Source organism: Dicentrarchus labrax, unplaced genomic scaffold (assembly GCF_905237075.1).
Source record: "Dicentrarchus labrax unplaced genomic scaffold, dlabrax2021, whole genome shotgun sequence".
NCBI classification, from domain to species: Eukaryota; Metazoa; Chordata; class Actinopteri; family Moronidae; genus Dicentrarchus; species Dicentrarchus labrax.
Window position 1 is genome coordinate 25593280 of NW_026136721.1, and position 20486 is coordinate 25613765.

The 20486-nt window shown below is 40.9% G+C and overlaps 1 long non-coding RNA gene across 1 annotated transcript in view; it reads left to right on the plus strand.

The window, feature by feature from the left end:
* The first annotated feature begins 1138 nt into the window (after positions 1 to 1138).
* LOC127354221 (uncharacterized) overlaps positions 1139 to 20486 on the plus strand; it is a 78007-nt gene continuing 58659 nt past the window's right edge. Inside the window, exon 1 of the long non-coding RNA XR_007881493.1 lies at positions 1139 to 1215. This is a non-coding gene — a long non-coding RNA (uncharacterized LOC127354221). The remainder of the gene's footprint in view (positions 1216 to 20486) is intronic.

Sequence of the window (20486 nt, forward strand, 5' to 3'; positions counted from 1 at the left end):
TGGTCGCGAAACTTGTGAAAAAAGCGAAAGGTCCTATCTACAACAGTGTTTGGTTTGTCCGTTCTGAGCTACCATGGAAACATGGTGGACACCATGGAAGGCTACTCGCAGCATCTGTAGATAAAAAACGTCTCATTCTAAGGTAACAAAAACACAACAATTCCCATTTTCAGGTGATTATACACAATGAAAACATACCTATGATTATTATATTCACTTTCTGCCAACAGATCCTCCTAAATGTTACACACTGGACCTTTAATAATCAGAAACAAATAGTGACGTATATGTTTAACCCTCATACGACTACCTTCTATAGAGAACAAACTACTGTAAAAAACAACCATCATAGCAAAATTCTCTCTGCAGCCTCAAAAATGGTTACATATGTGCTGACAAAAAGTATATTTAGGGGGTCTGCGGGTACCCCAGTTGGTAGGACGAGGCTTTTAAAGAGAGCTAGAGTAGACTGTAACAGTTCATAACCATGCCTTTTACTTTGGGTAAGTAACCCCAGTAATTGAGAACATAACACTAACATTTGGGTAAAAAAAACCCTGTTGTCTTTTATGGTTTCCTATGCATGAGAATGGTTAACGCAGTATTTGCATGAGTGTGACATTGGCAGCGGCATTACAATACACTTTGGATTTCACCTCTAAATGAAGTTGGAGTCTATCTGGCAAAACTGTGGGCTCCTTTACACGTTGCCCTTTTTGACTTGTAAAGTAAAACCAACCTTGTAATAAACCATTGTTCCCTTTAAAAAAGCTTTATAAAGATAATATACATTGCAAGTCCATTGTGTTAGATGGCAATAGACTGTACAGGTGTTTCTGTTCTTGTGTCCACCTCCTGCATATGTATGCTCTGCCCTCGACTAACCCTACTGCGTGCATTTCAGCAGACACAGTAGTAAACAGGATCACTGGAAGCCCTTGCTGTTGATGAGAAGCATGAGATCGTTCTAAACACAGTGTTGAATATTGGCTGAATCAATTAACAGTGGACTATTTTTCACAAAAAGACAAAAGGTTGCGGTATAAAAATAAAAAAAACAATATTTCCAGCTGTTGAGGTTTGACTCTAAGCCTGTGTTTTTCTTGTTATTTTTCTTCCATCCAGGGAGAGGTAACAACTTTAAAAAGAGGAGCAGCCCCAGTTTGCCCTGTTCCAACATCATGAATACACACAAAAGCTTTCCACTTTGAATGTGTGAGTATATACAGTATGAATATATATATATATATATATATATATATATCGTGTATGTGTGTGCATGTTTGTGTGTCTGGCTGTGTGCATAAGTGCGTGCCTGTCTGTCTACAATTTGGGCTCACACATCGTCCTGTCAGGGGTCTGTGCAGCTAATCTTTATGCACTCTGTGACCTCCTCACTGCAAACCCTGCTAAATATATTATTCCCCTGGGCCTTTCATTGCTGCTTGGTGTCAGAAATCAATATGTATGAGGCGCGTAGATGGGAATTTCTAATAGATCTCTGCGGCCCTGCGCTGCTCTTCAATATCTGCCTTGGACTATTAGTGCCGGCTCAGTGGCGGTGAAATAACCGAGATAATCTTTTAAGGTACCTTTCTTAAGGTGGAACGGCAACTCCCGCTCTGCATCCTCCTTCATACACCTGAATGCTAAAGATGGATTTATTGTTTAGGGATGTTTATCGATAGTGGTATGGATGCTACCTGTGATTTGACGGCCTTATTTAAAAGGTTTTTACTGTTGTAGTTATGTTTGATGTCTGTGTTGCAGTAAAATATGAATGAAAACTGAAAATCCAGTGATAATTTTTGCCATTAAATGATGTAGAAACTAAAAATATAATCTCCAAACAACATAACAAACACAAATAATTCTTTACTAGTGGCCACACACCAATCTCACATAAATATAGATGCGTATAGATGTTTTTTTACACGTGAATACTGATGTGGAGATATATTTTTGTTCGTACATGTGTGCTTGTGTATGAGTGTGCGGGCGTGTAAGCGCAAGTGTGTCTGGAGGGATGTGCCACAGTGCTAATTGCCCATATTCCTAATGCGGGGATGATTTGCTGCAGCACTTAGCTGCAGCAGCACAGGAACCTGACTCTAGTTTCTGTCTCTCTCTCGCTCTCTCTCTCCCCTCCACCACCTACAACCCACCACAACCACCTCCCCGCCTCTCTCCCCAGTACGTTGAGGAGGAGAAGAAGAGACATCCGGCATCAGCAGGCAGTTAGGGGATTGGCGGGAGAGGTGGAGGGAAGGGGGGGGAGAGCAGGAAGAGGAGGCGAAGTGGGGGGTGGAGGGGAGGTGGTGGTTTGCTCAGACAGCGTGTGGTCTCGAGGGAGGGAGAGAGGCTGAAATTATTCTACGGTCACAGGCTTTTTCCTCCCTCTCCATCTCCCGGCGAGGACCTCGGTGTATAATCCTTGGCGCTCGCCTGGCTCGTATATCTGCCGTCCCTGAGACAAAGGTTATATCTCTCTCCTTCAGGACCACTGACCGAAGACCACAAACCTGCTCCATTATCACCACATCATCAGCCCCTGTAGAGAAAAATTAATCACACCAATGACCTTAATTTTTCAAAGGTTTATCATGTATATGTATTCAGTCTGGAGAAAAATGATAACATAGTGATTTTACATAGGAAGTGTCAAGTTTTGCTCATTAACGTTATTTGTGCTTTGCCGTGTCCTCAGGTATCCCAGCGTTTGCCTCCTTTGTTGACATGTTGGCCTGCAAATGCCTGTAAGTCCACTCATTCACAAACGGTTCTCATTTCTTCCTCCTCTTTCGTGAAGCATCACAAACCCACGGCCCTGACTCTGAGCACCCATAAGAAGAGAATAATTACTCGTCTCTTATTCCCTCTCTGCCATTTCAGTCTCTCCTTGGCTCAGGCATTACCTAATCTTGGTGGAGCCACTTGATGCCAACAGCGAGGGTGGAATTATTAAGAGATATTTAGATGTAATGCAACTTTGTCGCCTGTGCCATTTGGAGCGTGGTGGAGGTTTGGGATTCATTAAACTTGATTGGTGAGTCGAGTGTTGAAACCTCAATGCTCTGTGGATGGAGGTGTGAAAGTAAAGCTCAGTTAATGGCTCAAATCAGGAGAATGAGACCAAACAGATGGAGAGAGGGGTGCAGAACAGGTTGAAACAGAAATTAGGAGAATGAGGGACAAAAGAAAAAGGAACAATACTGTGAAGACTGTCAGAAAGAGGCTGAAATGACAAAAGAAAGAAACGAGGGAAATATAAATATAAATCTCCCCCTGCTTAGTGCGGGGAGCCCCTGATGGGCCGTGTCTAAGTTTGGGCATCCAGATACACTACACAGCCATGATACCTCCCTTCACACACACACACACACACACACACACACACACACACACACCCGCACACTAGGCCCTCCTCCCTCATGCTGCTCATCTCGATAATTACCTCCCCCAGGTACCGGTACACAGGGATACACCACGCACGTGCTGCCACCGGGGGCACTGCGCCAGGGAGAGCAGACGGCATCCATTCAGGGGGCAGTGAGGAGAAAAAGAGGTGGAGGCGTGATAATGTGTGTGTGGGCAGGGGGGGTTGCTGGGTTTGTGGTGGTATAGGAAAACATCAGGGGGAATTGGCTTCTGAAAGACAGGCGTCATGGCAGGCGTACCGTCTCCTAATTACGCAAGGTTTCCCACCGCCATTAGGAGCTGTCAGTAACACGAGGGGACGCAACCAGCCGCTAAAGAACAGGAGTCCACCGCAATCCTCCACAGACTGTGTGTGTGTGTGTGCAAGTCTGTGCATGTGGGGTTGGCTTTGACCTGAACTGACTTTTTTTGTTTTGTTTAATTCAATTTTTTGAAGTGGTGAAGGGAGAAAACATATTTGCCTTGTGCAGAACTGTTGGATAGGGACATTAGTATATTATTAATATTAAACCTTTCAGGAATGTAGTCATGAAGACGTGCCTGTGAGTTGAGGTTTTATGCCTTTAGGTTTATAAGCTTGTTCATCTAGTTTGTGCTTGAAAACTCAGTTTAGCGAGTTTGTATATTCAGGTCTGTTCTTGAAAGATTATTTTTTCATTATCACCAAAAGAGATTCATGTCTAATCCTGTGAAGGCTTGGTTTAATAACTTTTTTTTTGGTATGTTGTATTGTATTTTTGTATTTTTGACAATCCAACCAAGTAAATTTCCTTTTTCTATAAAAACGTTGAAGTAATGGCAGTCACAAATTATATATTGCTCACCAGCATCAAATTCCTTAACATTCTATTCCTCCTTTAAAAAATAACACGATAAATAATGAAATACAAACATTATCATTGCTAATGCAAATCTGGTGGAAAAAAACAACACATTAGATTACACACTTACTCACTTGTATTCAGTCTGATGATGTCCAGATTTGCTATTTGTATTCAACACCACATTGATATTACTTATAATCAGGTCAAATTATGTTTTACGTCATTTATTTAAACCCATAGACGGTAAGATTGGGGCTGTAAGAGTAGTGAAATTTAAGGAAGAAACAAAAAAAAGATAATGTTCCCTGACTTTGTATGGTCAATGTGACAAATAAGTTGTGCGGCAGTTTGCGCCATTTCTTCAAAATTGATCATTACTATGACAAACAAGCCCCTGGTTCAGACATTGCACTCTTGTCTGGTACCGAGGTCAGTGTCCGTGTCATGTCTGTCTGCATATGGTCCCCGTGCGCCTGGCCTGTAGTTGACTGGTTGAGGGCTGTGGGGCTTTGTCCCTTTTGATCTTCTATCACAGCTGGGATGGGGTGAAGTTCACCAACCTGGCAACATGCCAAGTGAGTTTCTGGGTCTGCTTCTACTGTACTGAGCTGTACATCTGCACCTGTGCATCTGTTCACTGAGTCCACAAACAAACCACGTAAAGGGAGCTGGCACACATGGCAGTGACAAAGCACAGTGCTGTTTGTCAGAATAAGAAAAAGAAAACTAAAAATTTTGAAATAAGAAAGACATTCTGCTACCACCAATTGCACTTTTATCATGGAACATTACACTTTTACTAACCATAAACCCTGATGTTTTCATGTATGCCATCAGTGGAAACATTGCAATCACTTCATTTATTGATCATAAAATTGAGTTTCTACTAACTTCAGTGCTGCTGCTGTCCAATCAGCATCCAACTTTACACCAAACTACACATTTAACAAAGTAACAACAATATGCAGACTAATCCTGTTTAATTTAAAATGTTCTTAATTCCAAGTGTGTAGGAGAAACTTTGGTGGATCCAAAACTTGAGAAAATCATTAATAAAAATGAACATACCTTTGAATATTACGTTCCATTTCTGCCAATTCATCTTCCTAAATGTTACACACTGGACCTTTTAGGGACGGCGTACAGTCAGCTACATTTATTGAACAAAAGGTAACTAGATGAACAGTTAGTAATGGTATTCCTATTTTGGCTTTGCCAGGATGCCTGTCTGATTGTTAAGATATACATATTATATAATTTTTGTGGATTTTCACACACCCTTGACAATACTGAAATCAACTAGTGCAACAACATATTGACAGCTCTTTTTGAAGCACAATGAACTAAATTTGCTGGAATGGTTACACAGTTACAGGGTTGTTGTAAAATACATTTCTTAGAAACCATTACTTTTATTAAAGGGTAATATTGGAAAGTTGTACCATTGGTACCATTTCAAGGGTCTTCAATTGGATAGCCTTGAAAATGTCACCTATGTACAGTACTTTCTGACTCAATGTATCATGTCAGGTATGAAGTCAGAAAGGCTAATTCACAGAGATGCATCCTGCTTTTCTGGATACAGACGTTCATGGTCCCCAGAGGGTGAATCCTACTGACTTTGTTGAGTACTTGACTTTTCATCAGGTCAAAATTTCACTGTGCAATACTCTGGTTCATGGCTAAATAAGTGCAAAAATGATGACAATCACAGCTTTTGTACATTAACATATAAGGTAAGTTTAATTATGACTCCTGAGGTACATTTCAGCTAGCAATGTGCGATCGCAGAGCTTAAAAAAAATGTGTTGTGTGGGAGGGTTGAAGAAGTTGACAATACAATATGAGGATTAAATAAATTCAGTTTTCGAATCTGGTAGTAACTATAGTGTAGAGTTTTGTTCACAACGGCAGGGGAATTTTGTTTTGAATTTTATTCTGCTCTGTTTGTTGTATTGTAGTATTTAAAGTCATCCGCAGAGCCAGATTATCTGAAATAAAGAATTAAATAATTAAAACTGCTGGCCATAACATAAACTAGTGCGATCGTTACATTATGTGTGAGACTCCAGTGTTTTAATGTGAAGTAACATCACATAATACATAATATAGAATGGAGAATTGCACTTACTCTATGGCTTTGCCCACTTTGCCAAATGTTAGCATTAAACTAAACTAAGATGGTGACCATGGTTACCTGCTAAACATCAGCGTGTTAACAGCATCACTGTGAGCATTTTGATGTTATATAACTCAAGTACAGCCTCACAGAGCTGATAATGCAACTATAATGAAGAATCTTACGGGTCGTGTAATGTCAATTTTTGCACTATATCCGGCCTTTAAGATTCTACTCCAACAGTTAACATGGTTCTGTTTAAACTAGGGTTTTTGCGTACATGGATGTAAGCACATGTGTCTGCACTGTAGGGTGTGTGAGTACATGGACCCTCACGGGCAGTAAGTAATTGTAATTTGGGCTTTGGTTATGTTCTTAATTTTGGGGATAACTGGCCAAACAACATCATTTACTTTCTCAACTGTCCACCAACAAATACACAGCTATACCCAACAGAAACAGACGTTGTGTCTGAGGAATGTCAAAAGGCATTCTGGAAAATGTAGGATATCATTTACTGTAATAGACATGGATGAGGTAGGTCGTTGGTACAAGGAAATAAACATAAAATAACTGCTAGGATGCACTGCACATCACTGATTGATTACATACAGCAGGGAGAAAGAGTATGTGTGGGTGGAATTTAATGAAAGAGCAGGAAAGAGCACATTGGGACAGGTGTATGTGTTTGAGGATGTTTGTGTGTGTAATAGGGAGATACTTTTATATCTGCCAATACACCTGCACATTCAGGCTGTATTTTACTCCTTTAACTCTTCTCCTTTCATAAAAAAAAAAAGTGTTGAAGAAACCAAGCTGAACACAGACAGTTCTCTGTGGATCTCCAGCATGGTGTGGCAGCAGGTATTAGACATCCACCCTACGTCACACTGTGTTGTCTACCAGCCTATTGCAGCTGCTGTGTTGATAGCGCACCGCACCCTCTGCACACACACACACACACACACACACACACACACACACAGAGACACAGACACATACACACACACCTCTCTTTCCCTGTCCCTTGTGCCTTCCCCTTTAAAGAGACACACGGGTGGCTGCGCTCCACTTGACATGTGGGCCCGTATTCTCACCTTAGAGACAGAGGATGGGCATGGTTGCACGCTTTGATGGCTTAATTACCGCTGTGGAAACAGGAGTGGCTAGAGGAAGAGCGAGGGAGAGGGAGAGGGAGAAAGGGTTATGTGCAAGTGTTAGCAGCACTGATAAGCTTGTGAGAATCGTTAGCGTGAGGCTAAAATGGCACTGAGGTCCCATAAGGCATTTTAAATGTATGTGCTTTGGGTGAGGGGATTTCTGAAGCCTATTTAGGCTCATTGAATTAGAACGTATTTCGTACGGGTTGTGATCATATTATAACCATTCCCTGCTGAGATATTTTATTGATTTCTAATAAGTTGCTGCTTCCTGTAATTTTATCAGACAAAAGTATTTTCTTACCCAAAGCTGAAACACAGAAACCCATAAAAGCGTAAAGGATGCAGCAAGATTCTATGTTTTTTTTCTTATTGTCAGAAAATCCCATGAAAAGACTAAAACCAACAATGAATGTTTCCTCTTAACAGGTATTGTCTGTGTAACCGAAGCCTCATAAACCTTATTCCTCTGTGCCATAGACCTCCATTGTTGTCCAGAAACTATTAACAACACATAATTGAGCTACACCGTGAAACTGAATGACATTTTCCTTTATTATGATGAACACAGGCACTGTAGATTATTTTTAGTCCCAAAACCGCTGCTGTAAATACACACTGGAATACCAAATGTGTATTAATCTGCAGTGGGGAAATAGTCCCCTATAAATGCACTGTTGCACAATACTGTTTGAGTAAGATTTGCTAAAAACCACAATTCTACCGTTGTAGGAAATTACTGAGCCTTTAATCTTCAGTAGGAATAAGTGCCACAGACAGGTTTGGGATGTTACAAAGTATAAAGAGATAGACTTTCACATTGTTGTTAGTTTTTTTTATGTGATGGGCTGACAATAAGAAAAATATAAAATAACGCTAGCCATATCCTTTAATTAGGCACAACTCCGTACACGCGTTCAAAGGATTTGAATATTAGCCTATTTCATTTACATGTGAAATCAGTGCTGGAACAAATATCCACACTTGAATATCCCTACATAAGGACCATCACAGTAAAATTGGCGCCCCAGATGTTTTTCCTCATCTGGGCTTATAAATTACTGCACGCATGTATTAAACCTTTTTAATTAGCCTCACATGATTTGTTTTGAATGAGGGTCATGCCCCAAGACACTCTCCTTGATATGGCTTTACAGTGGAATATGGCCCCCAAATATAATAAGGTAGGCTTAAGTTGTAAGCAGAACAATGATGATCAGATATGAATTAGATTCTGAACACCAAGGTAAGGTTTTGTGTCATGTCATACGTCAATTTTCATATTTACAAATGTTTAAATACATAACTTAACTGACATATGTGGAATACCGTAGTACACCCCAAAAAATCTAATTACATTTATTTTAAAAATGATTTTTTTATATACAAATCATAAAACGTGAAAATTATGATCTTTAAGCATTTAGAAATCAACACAATCTTGAAAACACACACAAAGCAAATGTGTAAACTGATTACTATAATTTTACAGCCATACTGTACACACAACAAGCAAGGCCAAAAATGTGTCAGTGTGATAATACTGAAGTCAAGTGATAAAAAAATGATAATGGTACACACACTTGCCATAAAGCATTGCAGTGCCCGGGTTGCATGGCAGGGGAGTGGACCATTTATCTTGGGGAAGAGGAGCTGTGTGCTCCGAAGCCCATCTGTCTCAGGATGGGGGTAGGGGGTTGTGGGGTCGAGCTCGGTTTAATTGAAGATTATCTGCTTAATTACTCAAGCACAGCCAACGTTAAACAGCCATGGATTAAGGAAAGCGTCAGTGAGGCAGACCTTGGGGTCCAGTGCTGTGCTCAATTAGCAAGAGGGCCCAGATATGGCTCTCCCCTCTCACCTATCACTGCAATGGAACTAAAGCTGCATGCTAAGAGACAGGCAATGAATATAATAAAACAGAATAACTGTAAAAGTGTACAGAAAGTGAAAGTGCAGACACAACGTAATCTACCAAGGATGCACTTTTGCCAGTATTGATTGGCCAACAGTGCCATGCTGAATGATGTTGCATTTGTTTGGGCAAAAGTTGAGCAAGGTTGAACTTTTTTGCCGAACCAACCTGCGTTTTTGTGTACGTAGCCCCCTGCGTTGGCAGGCGTTAAAGGTTCAGTGTGTAACTTGCAGGTCACCCTTCATGGAGTACGACCACCATGTTTCTACAGTAGCTCAGAACGGACAAACCAAACACTGGCTGTATAGGATAGAGCCTTTCACATTTTGTGGCCACCGTAGTTTCTCCAACATGTTTGGATGGTGAGAGGTATTCAGTTGGTTGCAATCTGCAACTTTTCTTCTAGATGCCACTGAATCCTACACACTGGTCCTTTAAATGATGATTAATATATAAGCATTAAAAAACCTACAGCTGCCATGAATAGTTTGTGATGTTGAATCAGGTTTTCTTGCTTCTAGATCAGAACTTGCTAGTTCTGGTTTCTCTAGTGTCTATACATTGTAATTATTTATTCTTTATTCCTCATCTGGATCCTCATTCTGTCCACCAAGTGGTCACTTGTCCTTCTCCCCACACAGAAAAGGCAAAACAAACATAAAGATCAGAAAATAAATATATCAAAAAGGTTCAGCAATAACAAAAAATAACATTATGTGAAATTTATCAGTTTTTGTTTTAGGGACTGCTTGAAAGAAAATGTACTTTGATCTTTCTGATGTTGGCGAGGAGCATATTACATCTCCATAGAGAACATTTGTTCGTGGACATGGCACCACCCTCACTTAAAGTGTATTATACTGTACCTACGATTTTTCCACAAAAGAAGTGTAGAGCATTATTCCAAATGATATTTTTCATGAATAACACAAGACTAGATTTTAATTAAACAGTTATGATAATCATTGAATCACATTAGCACAGAAAGAACGACAGTCGTACGATCTTGGATTCAGTTTCATACAGTGTTTTGTTAACTCTGAATGTTTCTCCTTTTCCTCGCCTCTTCCTCTCCTGACCACACAGCAGCACGATATTGATGAAGGTAGATGTCAAGAACTGACCGCCCCCCTCTGTGCTGGCCAGATATCCCTCTTGGTAGATGGGTTATTTATATCAAGCACCTTGATGTTTGAAGGTTTAGCTTGACCTAAAAAAAAATCCATTCCCTCATCCGTAGCCTCTGCCACTCAGGTTTATCTGGCTACAGTTTTGTGCTGTTGTGTGTGTGCATGTACGCGCTCTTACGTGCATGCTGACAGGTTCTTTTGTCTGCCTGACTCCCCCTGCAGTGATTTGAAGTAGGGGTCACGTGACGTCCCGGTCTGCCCTGCATCACCACCCTCCTCCTCGTCTTTCTGCGTGGCCCCACTCTTCATCGCTTCCATCTCTCAGTCATCCTTCTCCATCCTTCTTAATCCCTTCATCCGTCTTCTTCCTCTAATTTCAGAGATATTTCCATCCCATTCGTGGATGGGGACCCCGTTATGGCAGAGTTACACACAGATGGTGGGGATCCATGGCTAGTCAGCAAAGCCAACAAAGCTTTATTTGGCCCCTCAAAATGAGAGTGATTGCTGCTAAATGAGCTCAGCCACTTGACGGGAAGGTCTTCGCAGGACAACTTGTTTTTTATTAAAGTTGTCAAGTCTTTTAAATGTCATTTTATTTACAGGTTTTAATTATATGCTTTACAACATTCATTAGGACTAACACAAATGATAAATAAGCATATAAACAAGTTTGCTTCTTAGAGCATTCATCTGTCCAGACAGTATCCACGGTGACCAGCTCAAAGCCAGAACTGAAGGAGTGACATTTAGAGGTGGATTGCATATGAGTCATCTCCTCCTCAACTTAATTAACAGCCTCACCTACACAACATATTCTCTCTTACCTTCATTTCAAAATGTGCTCCATATATTGGACTAAAACAGCAAAATGTATGAAAAACATTATCGAGCAGTAGCATGTTTTCAGTTAGGTGTAGTGTAAGGGATTACAATTTGAAATTCAGTACATAACAGTTACTAATCGCAGTAATGCTATTTTCCTTTGACTTTTGGGGTTGACATTTTACCAGGAGTTAGGTTGTGGATTAATTAGGTAACTTGCCGAAGACTGATGACAAAAACCCCTAAAACAATCTTTATCTTCTACTTATCAATTGTAAAACCAGCTGTTTAGTTGTGTATGTGAATTTGATGGATTTAACAAATGTTATCCTCCAAGACAAAACCCAAGAACCTAAGATGTGTCCAAGAATATTTTCAGCATAATGAAAATCATTACCTTGTTTTCATATTGGAAGGAAAACAAACAAAATATGCTTAATAATAACATAAATTTTTTTTACACCACCTTCCTTTGTCAAAATATATCAGAGTTGCTCAAAAAAAGCTTTTTATCCAATTTCTTTTGTGTTTTCTTTAGTTAGGATTTATACCTACCTACGCTACCTTGTGTGTTTCTTGGCAGGCCAAAACAAAAAGAAAAGAGTTGTTCATCCTCAAATGATAACAGTGGATGTAATTGTACATTTCTTGTTGACGGCAGTCAGACTTTAAAGACCACATTCACAATCACAGATGCTTTTACCACCCTCACTCATTTTACTCCCTCTGCAAGGTAATCTTATGGGGTATCTCCAGTGTCCTTTTGCTTCATTGTGTAAATGAATCATGTTGTAACTGCAATCTTCCTCTAAATTGTTTTAATGAGAAAACACACACTTGTAAAGAAGACAACAGTATCTTCGCTGTTATTGTCTGTAAGCTTGGATAGAGCATGAGATAGAGCACAAGGGCAGTTGTGGTTAATTTTACTAATGTAGATATTGCAGTCTGTACCAGTCTATCAGTGCAAAATATTCAGAGGGTAAATATATGAGAGCAACAGAAGGAAAAATGGAAAAGTTTCATGGGACTTTGTGGGGGATCAGATTTAATAAATCTCACTAAATCCATATTTTCTGCATAAGGAGCAGGACGGGTGTGGCAGTTTAATCTGACCCCTTGGCTAAGGTGCCACTGCATCAAAAGTGGGTTGGAGGAATTTAATGAATGGACTAACTTTCCTCCACTCACACGTCTGTATTTCTAGCCTCTAGAGACAAATATAAACCCTCACTGCATAAATTTACTATAGTTGATAGTCTTAACAGCAATCTAATACAGAATGTTCCCATGTAAATTATATTATTATCTTTAAACATACACAGTTCACTTATAGGAACTATATATATATAGAAATATCAAAGAAAGCCATTGAATTTAAAGCCAGACAAACAATACATAATGCTATGTTTGATGCTCAAAGTTTTTTGTCATTGCTGTCCAAAACCACACACGTAAGTGATACCTGATCAGACACCCTTATTGCAAGAACAATGTTGTTTGTCAGTAAAGTTACATATGGCTGTAAAAACAATTACTCATACAATATGACTGTTTTCTGATCAACCGTTAATGTCAGGTTGGGTTTAGGCGTAAAAAGTATTTGATAAGATTAGGAAATTAATTAGGTCATTGTTAAAATAAACAATAAAGAAAAAAATAAATAAAGTTGACTATTGATAGAAAACAGGAAACGAGCAGTGGTCTCCAGTGTCAACGCCCTGCTTTATTGAGCTGTTCATCCTACCCAAACACCTCCTTACAAGGTTTTGCAATGCTAAAAATATCACACTACTCCTGCCTTTGCTCTTGAGAGACAAGAGTCATACGATAATTTACAGTATTTTAAAAAAAACACCTGATTCCAAGTTATGGTAGTTGTCATATCTTGCCATACACAATAGACCTTTTTCACAGCAGCCATTTCGACATGAAATATTAGGGTAAACACAGGTGCTACCAATGAATTTAATTAGGGTTCCATTCCATGTAGTGAACAAAACCTTAATTAGTATTAATCGTATACTAGTAGTAGTATTACTATCACAATTTCTTACAGCAAATGCTACAATTTGTCTTGAATTTGAAAAGAAAGACCCAGGAGCACACTCATAAAGACCAATGAAAGAAATGCTGAAAAAAAGATTGCACCGAGTTATCGAAGCTACTGGAGCTAACTGACGTGATGTCATAACTTCTTGATGCTTTGCTTTCCATTTGTACAATGGGTAACATAATAGCTACCCAAAAGAGCCCAAAAATATTCTATACCATGTTCTACAATGCATGTTGACACATTGCTCTCTCCCTTTATTTGACATAAGAATAACAAGGTTTACCAATGGAAAAAAATACTTTTTGTTGTCTAAATATAATACTGTATCCATGTGTCGATGTGTGACATGTCCTTAAAAGTGTTGGCAGGTCTGCATGTTTGTGTAAATGTACAGTACAGACATTTCAGCCAACTCTTCCATCAGTGAGCTGCAGAGGCCCCAAACTCCAAACACAGGCACACACATCCAGGCTCCCAATACTGGATAGGGACTGGTGGGACAGAGTAAGAGTGTGTGTGTGTATGTGTGTGTGTGTGTGTGTGTGTGAGAGAGAGAGAGAGAGACAGAGAGAGAAAGAAACAGAGAAAGGAAGAGAGGAACGTAGGGGAGGGGAAGGTAGTTTGGTGGAAGTGCAGTGGGAGGCAAGCAGGTGAAGGTTTGGTTCAGCCTGAGTGCTTCGCTCATGCAGCGGAAATGCTGAGGAGGTCAGTCACCAGCCACCCAACCCCCCTCTGCACTCCTTCAATCTCTCCCTGTCATTCAACCTCCTCTCCTCTCCTCTCCTCTCCTCTCCTCAGCGCCTTATCTGTGCCAGTATTTCCTTTCCTCTCGAGCCACGTGCCTTTTTGACAAACAGATTTATTGGTTACGTCATATTTCTTCCCTGTTTTAATCAAATGCCGGGGCGGCGGGGCTGACTCGTGCTCAGATTAATATCGCCATTGATCAGATTGGATGGAGGTGTCCTCGCACCCGCACCATACACCACCCCCTGCACTCCCCCCCCTCACACACACACACACACACACACACACACACACTCACTCACTCTTTCATTGCTGGGAAAAGGCTTTGCACTCTGAGAATTCCAGTAATATACCTCTCCCCTGTGCGGCTGATTTGAGTCACACATGCGTGCTTATTTATGTGTGTGTTTGTTTGCACTGTATTTTGGCATGTGTAAAAGTGTTTGCAAGCCCTCCTGTATGCGTTTCACCTCTTTGGCTTTGTTCATGAATGCTCTCTCTTGTTTTGATTCTTGGTGCTGCTCTTTGAAATGTACGTAAAAGGTCCTGCAAATGTGCAGCTGTGTTGGTGTCTGAACTTAGAGAATTATTGTCATTTGCAAAGCTGTGTTTGTGGAAAGTAAAAAGGGAGCACTGTGGCTGATAGTGAGACACAGATAGAGAGAGAGAGAGAGAGAGAGAGAGAGAGAGAGAGAGAGAGAGAGTATGAAGCTGTGGAGGCTGGGGAGGAGGAGAGCAGGTGCAGCAGCGCGCCGGTGACAATGCTGCACGAGGAAGTCATTTTAACAAACACACCGTGGCGGCCAGGGCCAGTGGCAGCCATCAGCGCTGCTCCTTCCCCCGCCAGCAACCCCCAGCCCATGCACACACACACACACACCCAAACACCCACACACACACACACACACACCATCTCTACCACCATTCTGACAGCACTTTTACCCACCCCTGCCCCACCACCACCGTCTCCCCGGCCTGCCAGTCATGCAGCCGCAGCCCACCACTCTCCCCCACGTCGATCATGCGTGACATGGGGGTCAGCAGCGAGCAGCGGCGAGGCAAAGAGCCTCGGTGCACTCACCCCCTCCATTGGCCCCCGGGGTGTGACCGGGCCGGCGGTCTGCCGCACGCGCAGGGAAATTACCACACATCTTTTGTTGCTAAGTGCACGGGTGAGTGATGAACAGAAGCGGCCTTTGGCAGACGCTAACTGCAGGGGTGTAGAAGGAGGTGTGTGCGTGTGGGGTGGGGTGGGGGGAGGAGAGAGGAAAAATGTAAAGAGAGAGAAAAAGGGAGAGAGAGAGTGCTGGGAGGGACGTGGCGGCTGGTGGTGAAAGGATAGAAGGAGGGGGGATGGGGCGGATGGGGTGATGAGGAGGATGGAGGGAGGAGGTAGAGGAGCGCGGGGAGCCGCAGCCTTCTGATTAAGGGCGAAAGACTGCCGGCTGAGGTGGTGGGGGGCGGAGGAGGGGTGCCGAGAACAGAGTGAGTGAGAAAGGGAGAGAGACGGGGAGAGGAGATAGAGGGAAAGAGAGAAAGGAGACAGAGAGGGAGAGGTGGGGGAGGGGCAGGAGGGACAATTTAACGAAGCTCAAAGCCTCTGCCATCTCTGAAAAGCAAGAAAGGAGACAGACATGGAGGAGATCGGGCCGGGCTCAGGCTGGTGTTAACAGCCTGTTAGTTCTGCCCTTGCTTTTCTTCCTCTCCTGCCTCTTTGTTTGTGATTTGGTGTTTAGAAAAATGTGAGCCGGGATTACGCCAGGCTTTTGAAAGAAACTTTGAAAATCTGTTTTTAGAAATACCATTGGCCGCTGGGTTTCCGTAAAAAACCATCATGGCTGTAGAACTTGTTGATTATCCACTTTCCCCCCTCGCACTGTAGAAAGAATCCTCTTATCGGTTCATTTTTGCATATTTAGAACCAAAAGTCTAAACACTTACTTCAATCACTTTGTCAATTAAAGTGTAATTTTGCTTAATTTTAGTGCAGTGATCTGCCTAGTTTGAGTACTTTCAACACAGACTTTCGCACAGATGTTTGAAGCAAACTGTTTTGAATTGAAAATTAGTTGAATTCTGACTTCTCTGGCAAATTTTTCACTTGTTAAAAAACAAGCCCTATAGGGTTTAATAAGCATGTTTGCACAAAATGCTTAATAAGATGGAGATTTGTGCAGCATTTTGTTTTACTACATCACAAAACTATTAAAGTAAAAAAAAAAAAAACAACATTCACAAGCCGATTGCTAAATCTGAAAGAAGAGAGACAAGCTCAGGATGTTCTGAATAATCAAGGTGAAACCTTTTTAGAAGTGTAACAAATTCATGCTGAACTTAGAACAAGTGCCATTTAACATTATTGAGGAGAGGATGCAAAACCCACGAACACTGGATGAGAGAGAGAGAGAGAGAGAGAGAGAAAGAGAAAGAGCACCTGTGTCATTGTTATGCCTGTTGCCTGGTAACAACATTCTTCACTGTGCAGCAAACGGAAGCCATGCATGAAGAAAGCCTTCCTCCTAGAAAAAAAAAAAAAAAAAAGAGTAAAAAAGAATTCCATATTTCACGGAGGTTTTTGAAGGTGCCATTTCTGTTTGGGATCCATCATCTCTGTGTGGAATTCTGCACAAACAGGTGTTGACAATGAAATTAAGCTGAAATCAGCCACTATACCTCCAACTGTTTGCAGAGGTATTTCAAATGACTCGTTTTTACCTGTTGGTGAACACACATGGACACGCAAACACACCGTTTTTAATCTGCCAATGGTGCATATACGTAGATACTGTGGTAAGGTATATAGGTGTTCTCTATTGTTCATAAGGTTTAATGTGACTGCGCTGCTCTCGGTGAGTTCAAACTTTCAAACATGGCCAGTGATGTCACAATAGGTGTTTTTCACCATGTTAAAGGCAAAACACCTTTTGTTACATCACTATTGGTGTGTGGCCACAATTTCAAAACTCATAGAGAGAAGTACAGCAGCAGATTTTTGTCCTATGTGACCGCACTTCCAAAAAATCTACTTCTAATCAATGTTCTTAAAATGAAATTGACTGCTGTTCATTTTATGGTTAAATTCTGTAGTTATTACATGCTCTAGCTATCTCTTAGCGAACAACAACGGGCTGCAGTGGGTAGATATTTATGGTGCCCAGAGGATGAATTGGGATGACTTTGGTGATCCCCTGACTTTTCATCTATCACCAAAATGACAGCAATATTTATGGTCAAATGTCTCTAGAACTACAGATTGGTTTGCCATTTGTACATTCATGCTCTCCCCAGGATGAATCTCAATAGTTTTCCCTTGACTTTTCCTGCCTTTACATTTCTGTTTTTGATAGGAATGAACACATGAGATGCAAATGATATACAGTGTGTTAATTTATGAGCTTTAGAGGTATTTTTAGGTGTATTTTTGAACTGTGGAGTGCACCAGGCTAGTTCTTTCACCCTACTTCCAGTCTCTGTGCTAATCTAAGCTAATCATCTCCTGGCTTTAGCTCCATACTTACAGTAACTGCTTGATTCCACCAAGCAAAGCTGCACCACTTTCCAACAATGTCTGTGATTCCACCAGGAAGCAGGGTGAAAGAACTAGCCTGGTGCACTCCACAGTTCAAAAATACACCTAAAAATACCTCTAAAGCTCATTTTTTAACAGTGCATCCCAGAAGCGTCCCAGGAGTCCCAGTTTTTGACAGAAACCGCATCAAGCTGGACAGGGCAGAGTGAAAGTCAGACACATTTATGGAATAGAGAATCTGGTTGGTTTTCAAAATAAAACACCCAATGCAAACTCCCAATCATAAAATCAGAGAAAAAACACTTTAAACCTACTTACCCATTGTAGAAGGACAAAATCAAGGAAAAATTACTAAATCAACAAAATCTGAGCAGGTTCAAACAACTGGGTGGGCAAAAAGCTCCGCTTCTGAAACACTCCCAGTGGGATATAAAGCCGTGCAGCGGACGGAACAAAATCACTGACACAACGTCACAGAGCTGTGCCTGATGGAATCAAGCATAAAGCACAGAGATGACAGTGGCTTGATCTTCTCATCTAGCTCTGGGACAGAAAGTTAATAATTGTAAATTTCCCAAAATGCCTAAGCATGATTTAAGAATACTCTGCATGTTCATGGGCAGTTGGCTGCACAACCTTTTTACAATAAAGTTTAGGTCTTATTTGATAAAATATAGAGAAGTATTTTAACCATAAATGGACTTTGTGTTGCAGTATAATGGACATCAAATTAAAGATTTGAAATGCATAAAGGCAGGTCTTTTCAAAAAGCAAGGACTTTAGCTGTTTCATATTTTACCAGTGAGATATTGCCTTTACAATACACTTTTAATTCATTTTTGTTTAGGATGACTGCACACAAAGATTGAATTGGCATACTGCCCTTGGGCAATCATTTTGACAAAACTATAATAAAAATTTACTTCATAAAATCTCAAATGATTTTGACTGCTCTAAATTTTTGCCAATAAAATGGCCAACTTATTATGATCTTTGAAGGAAGTTTTACAGTATGTCCCTACTGTACGTTTTACTGTAAGTTTCCTGATGACAGCTCTCAGACCAGTCTCCAATTGCATTGCTCTCACCACAAAATATAGGTGTCATGGACAGAACTGTAATCTTTGTGCAAACATTTGTCTGCATCTCAGTTCAAATAACCAATTGAACTGTTTTGGAATCATGTGGTGACATGTGGCATTTGAGGAGCGCACAACACAATGCAAAGTCCACAACACAGTCTGCAATGCAGTGTGATGTATATCCATTTTACGAACGGCACGTCTGTTTACTTCCTGTCAACTCTGCAGTAACGTAACCTTCACCTCTAACTGTAGATATTACTGTTTTGCGTGTAGCCTACTGTTTGTAGCATTTTCGATCATTTTGATAAGCTTTGATCTCATTGTATTTAAATAGCGAGGTTAGCCAGTAAGCTAGCCTAGCTTGCAACTAGCTCTGTCAAACTTCATAAGGACTTTGGTCAGCTCTCCTCGTTGACTTTTCACTCCTTTTTCACAACCTTTCCTTCTTTCTTACCTCAACTTCTTTCAAGCACAGTGTAAAAAAACGACCTAACGCGAGCTCATCTGTGGTGCTACACTGAGTGACTCGCTAACGTTGCTAAAGGTAACCTAAGACACTGTGGTGATTAAAAACAAATGGTAAATACTATTGCCATTGATAAATCCTGTCATTTTTGTAGCCTGTATAGTGTTTTTGATCATTTCGATAATCACCTCACATCAGGACTTCTTTTTGGAGTCAGTAGAGCTGGGCCCTGCTGGCCATTAGAGAGAATGCAGGTTTAAGGCACTTCCACATTGGTTTCAATTTAAGACCTGGAGGCTATTTATACAGTCTATGGGCCTTATATATTGCCACACCATCCCAGGACAGCCTGTCTACTAAAATCACACCTGTTGACGGGATGAGGAAGGAGCCTGTTGCTTTGCACAGAAGGAAAGTTGGCTGTGCAATGTGACTCTGCAAATCATCTTTAAAAGACAGAGCAGCTCAGTGATCGGGCCTGCGTGCACTGTGCATCTGTTAAACCAACGCATTTGCACATTTGCTCCGGTGGTGCCTTCTCTTGTTATGGTCCAATAAAAATTGGAGTACAATAAATGTCCAGCTGTGTGTTGATGGCCTAGTAGTGGAAAGTGATCAAATTACTTTAAATACCTCTCCTCTTGTCTGTGTTAGACCAATCAGCTGCATTCCACAACCTTCATCATTTATCATTTCCTTTAACTTCTGTGATTCAATATAGTTTATATTTGATGTGCCTGCAGTTTGTTAGCTTCCAAATATATTTTCTATCAGATCAATCTTAAAGTTTCAAGTGTGTATGAAAATTCACTGTGTTATGAATCATCCATGGATTTTATCACTCAACATATGTCACAGTTGACTCCATCACAGTTCCTCACTTATTTTTTTACCCTTCTCACTATATAAAGTGGCAGGAGGTCAGTTTTTTGAGGAGAACAACTAAATGCCCTGAACATGCTGTATTTGTAATTTTAGCTTTCCACATTTCCATATCACAGTTGAAAATAAATAAAATAAATCAGCACTCTCAGTCTTCAGTTTTCTGAATGTCTTTGTCAATTTAACAGAGTTTTCCCATGTCCCTGGTCTTTCTGGTGTCCAAAGCTCTTGCTGTCTTCAGTGTGGAGGGTAAAATGTTTCCATCTTTGCTTCGCTGGTCCTCGGGGGGCCTTGTTGTAAGCCTTGCTCG